We start from the raw sequence: 16,699 nt of genomic DNA on the forward strand, positions 1-16,699 counted from the left end.
AACACATACGAATCTTGCCTGTTCAACACTAGCAGGTTTGCTAGCCCTGAAGGAAAGCATTCAAACATGCAGTGAAAGTCAACGTATTCGCAAGTTAACACTGACAAACTAAGACAAATTTTACGTGTGCCTGGAAACTGAAAGATACGCCAGAGAATACTGACAGTCCCCTAAAAGGGCTTATCAACATTCCATTGTATGCGCCCAAAAGGTGGGGGAAAGACGTGAGCATTCACTAAATCCCACTGGGATTTTCAGCGTTTACCAAATGCTGGGCGTTTGCTTCAGAATCTGTGTGTGTCGTGTGCATTCATGGTGCCTTTCAATCTGCAAGAAGGAGCCCCTCATTTTTCACCTCTGTTTTTCCTGGTGCAGACATGTCTGAAATATAATGAGAGTTGGGATTTGTCTGCCCTGATTTAATTACTACAATCCAGATAACTCTGTCAATCAATTTTTCTCCTTGTGACTCCTGACGGTGAAAAATGCCTTCATTACCAGGACTGATCGTTAGTAGATGTGAAGTTGCAAAAGAAGATGATGAAGATGAGTTGTTTGCTCTGCCAGAGAATTGACCCGTCAGTGTCACTAAGTGGACTCCGGCGAGCCCCACGATTCCCGGAGGGGTGCAGATCGTTGGGTTGCTCCACAGCAAAGGTCTGGATCTGTCTGCTCTGCAGCGCTCCGAAATTTACACACATCCAGTCGAGAGTAATTTGATGGATAACTAAACAATTATACTAGCAAGAGCTGAATCATATGGCTTTTTCACTAAAGCAACAACTTTCAAGGTACTTTCTTTAAGGAGGGAGAGAGGGAGGGAGAGACAGAGCAAGAGAGTGACAGAGGGAGAGAGGTGAGAGTCTGAATAACATTCCATTTTGTCTATTGGCCTTTATGGTTGTGCATCAAAAGAGTCCCTTTCAGCAGCTCCCAACGACCAAATGATCTTTATTAATAATGTAGATAACAATCCCTACCCATCACCCCCCAAATGCCAAAGGACAAGTGTGAGTCACTCTAAACAACAAATTAACTTTGGGTTGTTTCTTTTAATCAGTGTTGTTTTCCTGACACTCCAATGCTAGCAATAAGGGCAGGCGGGAGGGGGGAAGAGGGGGAGAAAGAGGAGCTCGGAGTTAGGAGTTTAGGAGCAGCTTAATGATGAATCTGTGCCATCGACTCAATCATTCCGAGCAAATTATGCTTTTAATTGCAAAAGGTAATTTTGTTGTGGCGACTAATTAATCTTTGGGAATAATAATAATAACAATAATAATGACAGCCATTATGAATCCGGAGAAAGCCCACAAGAGTGATTTGCATAGCGAGAACTGCACTAAAAGAATGAGTTTGCTCTCAGGAGGCCTTAGAAAATTATGCTCCCTTCTCTGTTCAGGGCCAGAGTGGAGGAGAAGGTGTTTAATAAAGGAATACCACCACCCCTACAGTTGTCAGAAGAAAACTCATGCAATTGTGTTATGTTAAGTATGTACAGACACTGTAGACAGCAATGAACAGGCCAAATGATATTCACTTTATCTCCGTCAAAACCTACTCCTCAGGGTTGTTGTGAGCCAGAAAGGCTACTCTGAGTTCTTCACAGCAGCCTTCGTCAACCTGATGACCTCCAGATGTTTTGGACTACAGCCCCAGTTAGCACTTCAATCAAACATATGGAGGGAAAACTCCCTCAGAACTACACAGCCAATCAGATTAGGGTTACCAGACGTCCCTGTTTCCCGGGGACCGTCCCTGGATTTGCGAATAAGTCCCCGGACAAATTCCATCCCAGGAATGTCCCCGGATTTCATCTAATGTCCCTGGGAAATGCAGCAGCGGCAGTCTCAGCAGCCCGGAGCAGTTGGCTCTGGCTTCAGGAGCTGCTCGGAAGTCCCCATATGATGGTGGTGCAGGGGCTCTAAGATGCAGCTTCCGGGCTGCCTCCACCTTCCCTGACCCCAGCAACTAAGCTGTGAAGGGAGGCTTCACGCTGCCTATCAGAGCTTGCGTGCAAGCAGGAGGGGGCAGGGACCTCTCAGTTAGGCAACGAGAAGCCTCCCTTCCTAGCTGGGGGATCCCTGCCCCCTCCTGCTTACACACAAGTAGGAATGGGATTGGGGCTGCTCCGATGTGAAGGGAGGCATCGCGCTGCCCGAGCCTCGCCACCGCCGCCGCTCTCAGTTCTCCTTCTCCACGTTCCATGCCTGACCCACCGCACACCGCTTCCCCACCACCACCACCGAAGAACCAACAACTCAGGGGCTGCCCAGGCTCATGGAGAAAGGAGGTAGAAGCCTTGGAGGAAGGGGAAACATGGCGGTTGAGGTCAAGGCAGCCGCCGCCCCTCTGCCCCCGCCATCGTTGCAGCATCAATGTCCCAAACGTGTAGTATTTGTTTATTTAAAGTGTCCCCGGATTCATTGAAAAAAATCTGGTAACCTTAAATCAGATGGCCACATGCCCATCAACTGCCCCAGAAAAAACAGGGCATCCCGTTTTTGCTTCTGAGAGGACAGATCATGATCTTGTGTGATTTCGAGCTGCACTTAGGGGGGTGTGGCATCCCGAAACAAGCAGTTTGGGGTGCTGTGCAAGATCTCTGCCTTGATAAAGCGCTTTGGGGGGCAGTGATTTTGTGTGGCGCCCCAAAGCACTTTGGGGGGGCATCGTGCCCAAAAATATGCTTTTTGGGGGGTGCACGATCTTGCTTGGGTCACGTGACTGGCACAGGAGTGTAGCCCCAGAAGATGTTGTTCCGGTTTGGGGCCAGAATGTATGTGACCACGCTGCGTTGGTGAAGGTCATGCCATTCTGCCTGGTTGCTAAGCAACACCACCGCACATCCTCCACTTGGCTAGTTGACTGAAGTTACAAACTGAATGATCCCTGCTGTTGCTCTTCCAACATGCACATATATGGGGTTGTGTCAATGGGAACAAGAGAACTCTTATGGGGCTTAGGGATCATATGAAGCTGTCCTATACCAGGGCAGGTAGTTTGTACATCTAGCTCAGAACTGTCTGCTCCGAATGGTCGCAGCTCTCCAGGATACCAGCCAGTAGAGGCCTTTTCTATCACCTGCCACTAGATGCTTTTGCCAGGGTTGAACCAGGAACTCTCTACAGGAAAAGCATGCACACCACCACTAATTTACAGTCTTCGGTCAATCCCACTGTTTGCTGGCACTGGGCCTATAGGATAATCTAGGATGGATCATGCCTGTACATTTTTATTTGTTCTTGTCCAGATTTTGCAATGAAGATGAATGATACAGCAACCCTCAAATAATCTGGTCTTCAATGCCACATACTTTTGCTGCAGCTTTTTTATTTCATAAATGCATTGCCAGGCTATTATCCCGCGTTGCCGCAAATCTTTTTTGTTTTGCTTCAGAGCAACCCAGAAAAGAAATAATGTCATTTGGGCCGGGTGAGTGATGGTGACTGAGATTAAGTTGATTCACCTCCATAATGTGCTTGGCTGAAATTGCTTGTGAAACTCATTGTATGAATCAGGAGAGCTCAGGATGTAGCGCATCATCTCTGAGTCTCCTCTTGCTGCTTATGAATCTCTAAAGAATTATTATTCTTTTTTTGCCTTTGATCACTTGTATGTGTCTAACCACAAAGGCAGCCATCTCATTCTCAGTCATCACATTGGCTGCCGCCTTCTTGCCAGCTTCCCTGCAAAGTATTCAGCCACTTGCACCAATGTTATTTCCTGGATAATGGCACTTGCAAAACACATTTTGCCTTGCATTGCAGAGCAGTGATTCACATCTGGTAATGTCAGGTGGCCAACTCAATCATCTGCAGAGAAACAGCAAGTTAGAGTTCAGCATATAGTGTGGGACAGAGGACCTCCAGATAGGGAGCTTGCCTTGGATGCCCCAAACCATATGGAGGCAGTGTGGGGCAGTGGTTAGAGTGTTGTACTATGACCTGAGAGACCAGAGTTTGAATCCCTACTCAGCCATGAAGTTCACTGTGTGACCTTGGGCCGGTCACTGCCTCTCAGCATAACCTACCTCACAGGGTTATTGTGGGATTAAATGAGGAGGGGGAGATATCCCCCCCCTTATCTGCCCCCATTACCCATCTACTTTTGCCAGCCCCAAAGAATAACCTAGGTGCAATTCGCATGCATTGCTTCATCTTCAGATTCAGGATCATTTAGTATGAGCAAGCTTGTGTGTCTCCAAATGGAAAAATAAACAAACTGCTTCGGTCTGAATGCTGAAAGGATTGACTTGGAAAACTTGCAAATTGAATGAAGAGAATTACTCTGGCTAGACGCACACGTCATTAAGAATTACGGGCGCAGGGGTTTCAGCAACATGGAATGCCCGAATGAGAGATTTGTTTCGAGCTTAAAGGAGATGAATTTAAAAGCCTTTGAAATAAACGAAATGGGCCCTCCGTTTGCTTGCTTGAGCTGTCCCACGTGCAATAGAAGCCTAATATCTGCACAATAAAAGAAACGTAATTGAAGTTGACTTTATAGGAGCACTGAGGTTGGTGGCTTGGTCACATTTCCAAGGAGCGCTTTTTGCAAAGAAGTGCTTGAACCGCAAGCAATGTTGTTATTTCCTAGCAAGCAATGGTCTTCTTAGAAGGGATGAAGCACAGCATGCCATCTTGTCAACTGTCCTAATTTTGTCAGGACGACCCTGTAAAAGCACTCAACAGAAAATAAAAATGTCAGGACTTGAACCCAGGACTTTCTGCATCCACAGCACATGCTCCACCTCTGAGTTCTGCTCTTCCCTCTTGCGTGAAGCAGGCCTCCACAACTTGGGTCTCACCATGCCACTTGAAGCCAAATTAAAAAATGGCAATTTCTTAAATGTTTGCCAAAGTTTTCTTCTGTACATAGATGGTGCAAATAGTGTCCTGTCCCAGGCAGGTGTGACTGCATTGAGAATGCTTAACATCTTGCAGGTGGTTTTGAAGATTTTTAATGGGGTTTTACACTCTGTGGAAACAGATGCCTGCTTGGGGGGTTTGGACTAGATGAGCCATGGGGTCCCTTCTCAGTGCTACAATTCTATGATTCCATGATTCTATAGCACTTGTGTCTAGGGCAAGGATGGAGAACCTGTGGGGCTCCAGATGCTGTTGGACTCCAGGTCCTATCATCCCTCACCTTTGGACACGCTGCCTGGAAGTTGACTGCCTTGCCATGGCAAAGGGGCTTGGATATCTCAGAGAAGCTATGAGCTATGCCGTGCAGGGCCACCCAAGACGGATAGGTCATAGTGGAGAGTTTTGACCAAACATGATCCACCTGGAGCAGGAACCGGCAAGCCACTCCAGTATCCCTGCCAAGAAAACTCCATGGACAAAGACAACAAAACCTAGACAGCATCTTAAAAAGCAAAGACATCACCTTGCCGACAAAGGTCCATATAGTTAAAGCTATGGTTTTCCCAGTAGTGATGTATGGAAGTGAGAGCTGGACCATAAAGAAGGCTGATCGCCGAAGAATTGATGCTTTTGAATTCTGGTGCTGGAGGAGACTCTTGAGAGTCCCATGGACTGCAAGAAGATCAAACCTATCCATTCTTAAGGAAATCAGCCCTGAGTGCTCACTGGAAGGACAGATCCTGAATCTGAGGCTCCAATACTTTGGCCACCTCATGAGAAGAGAAGACTCCCTGGAAAAGACCCTGATGCTGGGAAAAATTGAGGGCACAAGGAGAAGGGGACGACAGAGGACGAGATGGTTGGACAGTGTTCTCGAAGCTACCAGCATGAGTTTGACCAAACTGAGGGAGGCAGTGGAAGACAGGAGTGCCTGGTGTGCTCTGGTCCATGGGGGTCACGAAGAGTCGGACACGACTAAACAACTAAACAACAACAACTACTACTTCTAGAAACCCACAGATCCCAGACATCTGATATTTGGAGACGAGATAAGGATTCTTGAACAGAGAGAAGGTCTTTGAGCTGAACCCCACCAAAAGCACATGAGGCAGACTTAATGGCCCTACTGTGTTTGTTCATCAGGAACTGGGATTCTGAAATTGGATGTTCCATTTATCTAGTGTACCTATTAACCACAACAGACCCAGAGGGAGTTGACAGTTTAGCCAGGAATTCAATTTCAAAATGAGCTGTTCTAATGCACACACCCCAAAACATTCATGTGATGCATATGATAGCTATTCACTGGGTTTCGTATTTCTCCAAATATTGCAACATGCTTATTGGCTCAATTTATTTAAAAAAATCAAAATGCATTTAAAAATAAGCAGAGAAAATGTTTCCCAACCCATATTTAAAAGCATATTTAAATGCAAATTGCCATGTGTATTTTCAAAACCAATTTAGCAGATTAATGCACAGAAAGGTACAAGATGGACTTATGAGTGAATACCTGCAAAAGAGACACAGACCAGAACAGACTGTACCATTCATCCCAAGTTTATCCACAATCGAAACCGCGCGGTACCCAGCTTCTGCTTTCCAACAGGGAATCTGCAGCTTGGGGTGGTTTAGATAAGGAGAAGGATAGTGCAGGGAGGGTTAAACATTCCTCAGCACCTGTGCTCTAATCTATTTCATGCTTTAAAGTTAAAAAAAAATGACATGAAATCATGGAACTCCCATGCAATATGCCATTTGGCCCTTAGGTATGCACCACCTGTTTGCACTGCTCATATGCAAATTCCTGATGGGATTATATCTCCAAGCAGTGTGACATCCCAACCTTTCACCCCACACAACTATGCTTATTTATTAAGCAAATTTATAGACTGCTTCATGGCATAAAGCCCTCAAAGTGGTGTACATAATATAAAAAACCATAAACACAAGCTCTAAGTACAACAGAACCAGTTCATCAAACTCTAAAACAATAAAAATGATCCATACAAACCCTAACAACACCAAACATAAAACAGATCTTCCATGAAATGACTGGGTTATGTATAACACTGTGCATCTACTACTGTTTGGGGCATTTTCCAAAACACTGAAATTATCCAGGAGTTGGAAGTAACATAATCACGTCATCAAATTCCCAGGGAAGGACTCAGACCAAATATTTGCCAGGTATAAATCTGAGTCGTCCCCCCACCCCCGCACCTAAGGCTCAGACAATATTTCAGGGGTCTGATCCAGCCCTACACATGGAGCTAGCATACTAGCCCCACAGCAAACATTCATGTGGAGACAGCCTGCCCAAATTTTAAAATCTACTGGATTCCATCTGGGCAATCCAGTCGCATGGCTTTGGGCAAACCATTGTTTAAACGTCAACTTTGTCTGCTGGGAATCTGGTTGGGTTTTCCCTGGCGTCAGAGATTTTACCAGATGCTTCTCATACAGTGGGTGGTATCCAGTGCTATAGGAGGCCCACTGCATGGTATTCAGTGAAGTTTTACTCAGAGTAGAGACCCACTGAAATTAACGAACATGTTGAAATGGGGTCCATTAATTTCAGTTGGGTCTACTGTGAGCAGTGCCAGATTTACGTATAAGCTAAACAAGCTATAGCTTAGGGCCCCACTCTCTTGGGGAGCCCCCAAAAAATTAAAGGAAAAAATAAATAAAGGATGTACATTTCCAAAATATAAGATAAAAAACAAATTAAATAAAACCTACATACAGCAAATGGCTTTAGATACCTATAAGTTCCATAAATTACCATATAGAATATGTTGTTGTTGTTTAGTCGTTTAGCCGTGTCTGACTCTTCACGACCCCATGGACCAGAGCACACCAGGCACTCCTGTCTTCCACTGCCTCCCACAGTTTGGTCAAATTCATGATGGTAGCTTCGAGAATGCTATCCAACCATCTCGTCCTCTGTCGTCCCCTTCCCCTTGTGCCCTCCATCTTTCCCAACATCAGGGTCTTTTCCAGGGAGTCTTCTCTTCTCATGAGGTGGCCAAAGTATTGGAGTCTCAGCTTCGGGATCTGTCCTTCCAGTGAGTGCTCAGGGCTGATCTCCTTCAGAATGGAGAGGTTTGATTTTCTTGCAGTCCATGGGACTCTCAAGAGTCTCCTCCAGCACCATAATTCAAAAGCATCAATTCTTCGGCGATCAGCCTTCTTTATGGTCCAGCTCTCACTTCCATACATCACTACTGGGAAAACAATAGCTTTTACTATGTTGGCAAGGTGATGTCTCTGCTTTTTCAACACAAAAAAACAGTGACAATTTGTTGTTGACAAAGGACAACTGGACATATAAAGGGCCCCATTACCTTCAGTAGCTTAGGGCCTCATCAAACCTAAATTTGGCCCTGACTGTGAGTAAAACTTAGTTGAATGCCACCCACTGAAATTAATGAACATGATCCACTCATTTCAATGGGCCGACTGAGTAAAATGGCCAAAGTTTGCGGCCATGAGGACCAGCAACATGCTGAAAACTGAACATTCAGGTGCTGAGTCCTCCACTTTTCCTGGACTTGTGAAAGGAAAGAGAAAATGCATGTCACAAATCATGCTTCTTCCTGCTCTTCAGGTTCAATTTTGTTTTTGATCAGGACAGAGAAAGCCTTTCTTTTTCCCTGCAATATTTTAAACAAGCGGAGTATGTGGCAGTGACCGTTGTCTGAGTGTTTACCTTTTGGGGCTTTCCACATTGTATTTGGTTCAGCCATCCTCTTCCAAATCTAAACATCTGAAGCAGAGAATAAAAACAAACCTGTTCTAGTAAAAATATTTCACATGCTTAACGTGATTGCAATGCGTATTTCTCAGGACTTTTATTTCCAGAGGATTTTTATTAGGAGCTCCTTCCACCAGCTGAAATAACAAGGCCAGGCCTTTCCTCTAGAACTTTCCCTGTTCTCTTTCCCCTTAATGAAAACAAACTGGCAGAAGGAACAATGTGCAAAAGATGTGTCCCCTGCTGGATAGAACCGAGTATATTCCCTGCTGCGCAAGAGCTCTCCTTGGCTGCCGCTCTCCCAGACTGCTCCGCAGACAGATTAAACAGTCTTGGGGAATATATTGTGTTTATAATCACAGGCGCGCACAGACACATCTACTCTCTTTCTCCATGTGATGTCACTGAAATAAATCTCAGTCAGCTAACTGTATTTGTCAAATACTGGTTTGCATCCGTCTGTCTCCGGAGACCACGGAAGAGTGTGCCTTTGGGACCAAGTCAAACCATTGGAGAATTACAGCGCCTGCTGTGGCCGTAGAAACCGATGCAGGAGAGACATGTTTAGCGAACCCTCCAACGTTCCTCAGATGAAAATAGGGACATTTCTCACTGCCCCACAGCTGACCCTCCTTGACCCCCCCCCCAAATTTTTGTCCCACCACCACAGAGCATTTCCTATCAGAAACAAGACGCCAGCAAGACACAGCCCTCCACCATGCTGAGAAAACCCCAAGATTAGACATGGATACACAAAGTATTTTTAAAAAAGATCGAGACTCCTTGTTCTCCGCTCCTCCTTTCTTCCTGCCCAGGGCTGCCCTGCCCTCTGCCCTCCCCTCAGAGCTGGCACTTCACATGGAGCTGGGTTTTCATGTAACCAAGTGCTATATAAATTTTACAAAATAATCAACAAGTAAATAAATAACTGCTCTAAGTATCCTGCATCCCTTTTCTCAATGATCCATTTGCCATCATGGCAAAGTCAACCACTGTTAACATTCCCCTGCTGCAGATGGGAAAGGGGCAGAGTCTAATACCTAGACTGAGTCTTCTCCTTTCCTAAATTTATTTTGAGGATTCTCCCTCCCCCATAACAATAGCAAGGCAACAACCCAGATAATACGAGGGATGTAGGAACATAAGGTACTTTCTTTCTATATACCGTATTGGCCTGAATATAAGCCTCACTTCTCCTCCCCCCCCCCCCCCCCAGATTCCGACCATGAAAAGTTAAAGTGTGGCTTATATTCACGACCTTATGGTATGCAGCCAGCAGCGTGGGGCAAACAGCTTCAGGAATGCACCAAAGTGGCACCCATCCCGCACGTAGTCTGGGAAGGGAGAGAGCAAGGAAGTATGCAGCCAGGAGCAGCAAGGAATGGAGTGGCTTATATTCAGGTATTTTTTTTCTTTTTCTTTTCTTTTTCCCCTTCCAATTTTAAAGGTGTGGCTTATATTCGGGTGCGGCTTATATTCGGACCAATACAGTAGCTCACTGTTGTCTTCCCAATTGACTGTAAGCAGCTATCAGACGTTTTAGACAGGGGACATGCCCTGTCCTACCTGGCGATGCTGAGGACCAAATCTGGGGTCTTTTGCATGCTCTGTCATTGAGCTATGACCCTTCTGTTAAAGGTGAGTAGGATTCAAGCTCTTATCTCCTGCTTCACAGGCCATGCTCTTTACAGTGGGTCAGTGGAGGGGGTTGCTGCCACCTTTGCCTGTATCTCAGGCCGGCCAGCAGAGACGAGAGCAAATAACTCTAATTTAATTTATCCAAGTCCAGGACAATTGATATCACCTCGCTCAAACCGCCATGGCTCTTACAAATGACCATCCAGCTTGCGTAAGTTGATTACGACACCTGTGTTATTGTGAGCTTCTATTAGCATCGCAGAATAAAAATGAACCTTAATCTCGCCGGTCACCTCGATATTTCTTTCCTTCTGCCTACACCGGTAATAAATGGAAGCCATTTGTCAAGAAAATCATCTTTAAAGTTTGGGTGAATGGAAGCTTTGATTCTCACACTCTTGCCCATAATGAGCAATTCCCAAATCTTGTCAAGCCAGCCCTTGATAGACGGCGCAGAATGACATTTCCAAGATGTGAGGCTAATGGAAACTTCTCAAAGCACTTTGAAAATGAAACTTTATTTTATTCTTCCCTCTATTTCCAATGTTCGGCCTGTGAGTGTCGTTCCTTATGCAAACAAAACAGCTCTACCTGTGAATTGGGCTTTGTTGGGGGGGGGGCCTGAGTTCGGCAGAAGTGTAAAAGAAATTGGTAGAGAAAAACTCAACAGAGGGCCACCGCCCCCTTTAAAAAAAAAAAAAAGCCCAGTGAGGACTGAGGTTGCCCAGAGGCAACAGAATAAAGACTGACAGCTGAGAGGGAAAATTGAATGGCGTATTCTAAGTAAGAGCAATCAACAGTACACTGTGTAGCTGCTGTTTTCCGTTGTCTATCTGTTCAATATTGTTGTTAGAAGGAAAAAAGTTGCCATGCAACAGGGTGAAGGAGAAGTTGAGGGGATGGGGTTTTTGAGGGATTATAAAGGGATGGGGGTTTGAGGGAGCTGTTAAAGGAGTTGTGGGGAGATGAGGGTTTGGCCAGGAGGTGGTGCGGTGGGTAGCAAGAAATGTGAGCAGGGGTGGCAGCCTCTAGTATTTTTTATATTTTCAAATAAATGAAATATGTTGCATTATATGGATTTGTGTAGGGTTCACTCCTTAGCCTTTTCTTCTCCTGAAGTTATCCTGCACGGCAGCCCTGAATGGGTTGCCTTCCCAGGTTGACGAGCCCCACCTGGCCCTCATTTCCCCCTACAGCTTGGGCAAAAGCTGCCTTCTTGACCATTGAACCCACTGCTGGTCTCGTTCACTCCATCTGACAGAGCAAGGGAAGTCCCTAACCAAGTCACATGCAAGGGAAATCCCTAGCTCACCACCAGTTTGAGACCCACATGCTACATTCACCTGGTTTAGCTGGCCAGTTGAGGCTGTTTCCCAGGGTGTGGCTGCTGTCAGATGCTGACAACATCTAGGAGCCACAAGTGAGAGCTGAGTGCAGGGTGGGGACCAAATAATAATAATAATTTATTATTTATACCCCGCCCATCTGGCTGGGTTTCCCCAGCCACTCTGGGCAGCTTCCAATAAAACACTGAAATAATAGGTTATTACCTATTAAACATTAAAAGCTTCCCTAAACAGGGCTGCCTTCAGATGTCTTCTAAAAGTTTAGTAGTTATTTTTCTCTTTGACATCTGGTGGGAGGGCATTCCACAGGGCGGGTGCTACCACTGAGAAGGCCCTCTGCCTGGTTCCCTGTAACTTGGCTTCTCGCAGCGAGGGAACCGCCAGAAGGCCCTCGGTGCTGGACCTCAGTGTCCAAAGGAGGGCACACGAGAAGTAGTGTGTCTTCCACCAAAGGTACTACCCCTCCCCTAACACCCCATACACCCCAACCAGATGCCTATGGGAAGCCCAAAACCAGGACCTGAGCCCAACAGCTCAGCACTCTCCCCTCCTGTGGTTCCCAGCACACATCCTCTGATAGTGGAGGTAGAACATACCCATTGATACCTGTATCCTCCAGGTATTTTTCTAATCCCCCTTGAAAGCCATCCAAGTTGGTGGCCATCACTGCCTTTGTGGAAGACCCTGGTATGGAAGCACTCTCCATGATTGGAAACTCTTCCCAATGCTATTTTACCTAACCAGAAGAATATGCGTGTTAAAAGAGTGAATCCCATGTGGGTTGCACATTCCCTTCTCATCCCGTTGTCTCATCACAAGTGAGGGGGGTGAGTGGATGTTGGGATGCAGCCACTATTTAACTATCCGATTCAAGAATACCAAACACCAAGATGGAACCACCTTTTGCATTTTGGCCTTTTAAAAAAGGCAATGGGAAACAAATCCAAAGCTGCTATTTAAGACATTCCAAAAGTCCATGATATCTTGCTAAACAAACATATAAATCATGATTATGCAACTCATTTAACTATGTTACGGTACATTTGAAACAGAGCAGGTTCTTCCCTCTGAGAGCTTATATATACTTCAGTTCCTTGAAATTACAGAATCAAAGGACCAACTACTGTCAAACTGTACTTTCTTTCTTTTTTTAAGGGAGTTTGCCAAATCGAAATTGGAAGCCAAGTTCTTGCAAACAGAGTTTTCTCATTGCCTGGTGGCTCTTCCCAAAATTCATAATTGTGGCTAGTACACATATTTGTGCTGATAGTATTTCAAAAACATGAAGCATCTCTTATTAACTAAGTACTCGGTAATATTTTTAATGTTAGCAACTGGTAACTTTAAGAAGAAGAAAAACCATTCAAACTGGCATTTTTCATCAGATAATATAACCATTGTTCTTCCAATCTAAGTCTAATCACAAGCTGCCCAGACTTCAGTGCCCAGAATAATTGTGTTTTGTCTTTGGGTTGGTCCCAAAAGCAGCAGAGTCCAGGCAAATCCTAATTCTGTCTATGTAGGAATTAACAGACTAGGCTTCCATATCAGGGCAGCCCTACCAGTGAGGCAGTTCCCTCAGGCTGCAGATGTTGGACAATGAGGCAGAAACCAACAGATCAGTCCATCCCTACTCTTGAGTCAAAATGTTATTTTCTGCCACTCATCTGCTGGTATCAGATCGGCAACTCAAGACAGATGGGTGCCAACCACTATACATGTAAGTTAGTGTATGCAAATGTTATGCAAATTTGTGTCTTGTGCCCATTCCTCCCTGGAGTCCTATAAATACCAAGCAACACCCTTGATTGCTGCAGACCGAGGGAGAAGCAGGGAAAGCAGAACCTTGTGTGGCAGCTCCAAAGCAGGTCAGAAAAGGAGATGTCAGCAAATGCTGGTGGAGCGAAGGAAAACTGCTGGGAAAATAAGCAAGAATCCTGGAAATCGGGCAGGGGAAGATGAGGAGAGGAGACATGAGGAACCCATTAAGGAAGATGAAAACAAATCTTCCTGGGTATGGGGAAAGTTCACAAGAGTTAGAGTAACATACAACCCAGCTAAGAGAATATCCTCAGATTTATACTGGATTAATAGCCATTCCGTCCCCCTCAGAAAATGTTGAGAATTTAATTCCTGTGTAGGGAGGGCATGTAGCTCTTAAACTAAAGTTACCAAACTACAAACTGCAGGACTCTTGGGGGAAAGCCATGACAGGGACAACATTTATATATGTTTATGATAGAAATATACCTTTAGGAGATAATGGAGGTCACACTCAAGATCAATTACTATGGATTAGTTACCCCTTTAATGATGTTATAGATTAGGGGGGACCCCCCATACCCTAGAAATTAATAAATGGTAGGATTTGGATTGATCAGGGTATGAATTAAAGTACAAGCTGTGGAGCTGTGCCAGACAAGAAGTCCATGGTCTTATGCAAACCAACCCGCTGACCTAGCGAAGAGCAAATCTGTTAACATGACAAAAGATGTTGATGGACCATCTGAGAGGAATCCTTTGGCTTGGGGAGACAGATGTTGCCGAGGTGACAGGGAAAGAGAGTTTTTGAGCAAGGTGTTCTGGGAAGAAGAGGAGAGAGAAAAGACTTGGATCCATCTTGGGCAGGCTAGCTGAAGGCTGGCTGGGAGGGATACCTTGGATTTCAGGGCTGTGAGGGACAACCCCCCTTGAAATGACCATGCTGTAAGATCTGGACTCCCTCCATGCAGACTTAAGGTGTAGATAGATGAATAAACCATATTTCTTAAAGCTACAACAGTCTCTGCTATGTCTCAATTATCCAGAGGAACACAGACCCTGGGTGAATGCCTGGAACATCCTGGGTTCTTGCTATCGCTCGGCAGAGAGTGGGGCTGGCGTTCAACTTTCGTAACAATCTCTCTCCCCCCTCCCAAATCTTAGCAGTTTACAAGCATGGCCTCTCTCTCCAACATTTTAACCAGTGCTGGTGGCAGCCTGATCTGTAGGAATTAGACAGCAGCTTGATCTGTGGAACTTGACATGTGACCATGTCTATCTGTGTGCTGTGAAAAGCTTCACTTAGCAATTCTTGCAGCTGAAGAGACAGCTAAAAGGGCTGGCTGAATAGGGGAGCTGTAATTTTAAACATCGCGGAGAAGGCTGCCACCTTTTGAACCAATTCCTTAAGCCATGCCTTTAACAGTGAACTGCAGAAATTAGTGGGTTAAAAGGCTGACTTCCGGGTGGTGAAAAGCTTTGTCGCTGATGTATGCAGATCTGACTGGTGATAAAGCCATAGGGGGCAGGCCAGGGCTGAACTGCAGCCACAGTTCTTTCACACAACATTTCACTTCTGATTACTCCCAGCTTTCTTCATTTAAGAAGCTTAATTTAAGGGAGAAAGGTGCATATTTGTTCTTGCCGTTGTTAAACAACTGATATTCAGAAACCTCTGGCAAACCACTGGAAATCAAGTGGCTGCATACACACCATACACTGAAAGTGGATGACATGGACTTCTCCAAAGAATTCTGGAGGACTATATCCTCCCATACCAAACCCCTCATGTTTTCGGAATGTCTGGGGGAGCCTTGCATAGGATATGGTACTTCCTCTCTTTCTGAATAGAGCCCAGGGGGCTTCCTGATACTTCTATCCAAGAACTGCTGGAGAGAGACTGGAGAAAAATCCAGCCGAGCAACCATTGGGTGGAACTTTCTTCCTGGAGCCTTTGGAATAAAAAAATTATAGGTCAGTCTCCATCCTTTTGTATTTAGGCACAATCGCAGATTGTCTGGTGGGGTGGCAGAGCTCACAAGATCTCTAGTTGGTTGCATCACTGCTGCTTACTGGGAGATAGATGAGGACGGATGGGCGGCAAGGTCAATGCGGTGCAAACACACCAGCAGAGCCAATCCAGTGTTTCCGCCAGCAGGTTTGCACCGTGATGACTTCTCTACTTCAGCCCTTTCAGTCTACCGCCTGGTAAGAAGCAGGAATGTGATCCGCCAGAGGTCAACTAAGCACACCACTTCTTTTAGCATCTTAGATAATTTCAGAATTATTTCTCAAAACACTGCAGAACAGCCTTTCCCAAGCAGCTGGCTGAGGATGATGGGTATTGTAGTCCAAAGCATCTGAATGGCATTGGTTGAAGGAGGCTGTTGTAGGAAACGTGTCCTGCTTCTAAGAAGCTGAAGCAGCTTTTAAAAACGCCCTGCCAGTTTAGTTTATTTTGGCCTGCAAATGGATTCGTAAGTGCCTTAACTCTTCTCTTAAACCGAAGATAATTCTAAGTTCATTGTATTTTATATGCTTGCGGTAGTTGCCCCTCTCTTTTAAAACGACAACAACAGAAAGACATTGGGGTCCTTATTGTAAGAGACGAAGCTCTTTCTCACCTCTAGTACATGCCAAGAGATAAGTTAAAAATAGCAGTTAAGTTACATGAATCACTATGAATGAACTTACAATAAGTGAGGCATGCTTAGTAACCGAAAGAATAGTCTCTGAATCACAAACGCCTGGAAAAATAACTCCGGCACTGTTCATCACAACAGGTAGCATAATGAGCACGTCTAGACAAAACTGGAGGAGGGTGGCAGTGTTCAAATTATGGGGAGCCGGAGGTGTACTGCCCCCCTTATCTGTTCTGACAGCCCCCTTACCTACTATTATTATAAGGCTACAGGAGGGGTCATAATTTGGTTGTAACGGGCAGGGGGTCAAAGAGCTTGATAATTTCATTAGGAGTCTATTTCCTCCCTATGATTCAGGCATTGTCGGGTGCACACCTCTGCACCCCAACTCCCATCAGCCCCAGCCAGCAGGACCAATGCTCAGGGATGATGTGAGTTTTAGTCCAACTGCATCTGGCATGACTTACAGTTTTCTCAGAGTAGCAGATGGCATGATGGATCAGTGACAATTGCCTGTCCTCCATTTCATTTCATTTCATTTCATTTCTTTTTTTAAAAAAATAAGATTTTATTAAAGCTTTTTCATAATACACTAAGATAAAACTGATCTAAATAAAAACAAAAACAGAGAAAGAGGGAAAAAAGAAAAGAAAAGAAAAAAGAATTGTAGCTATATACTACCATTCA

The sequence above is a fragment of the Podarcis filfolensis genome, assembly GCF_964270895.1.
Source record: "Podarcis filfolensis genome assembly, chromosome: 6".
NCBI classification, from domain to species: domain Eukaryota; kingdom Metazoa; phylum Chordata; class Lepidosauria; order Squamata; family Lacertidae; genus Podarcis; species Podarcis filfolensis.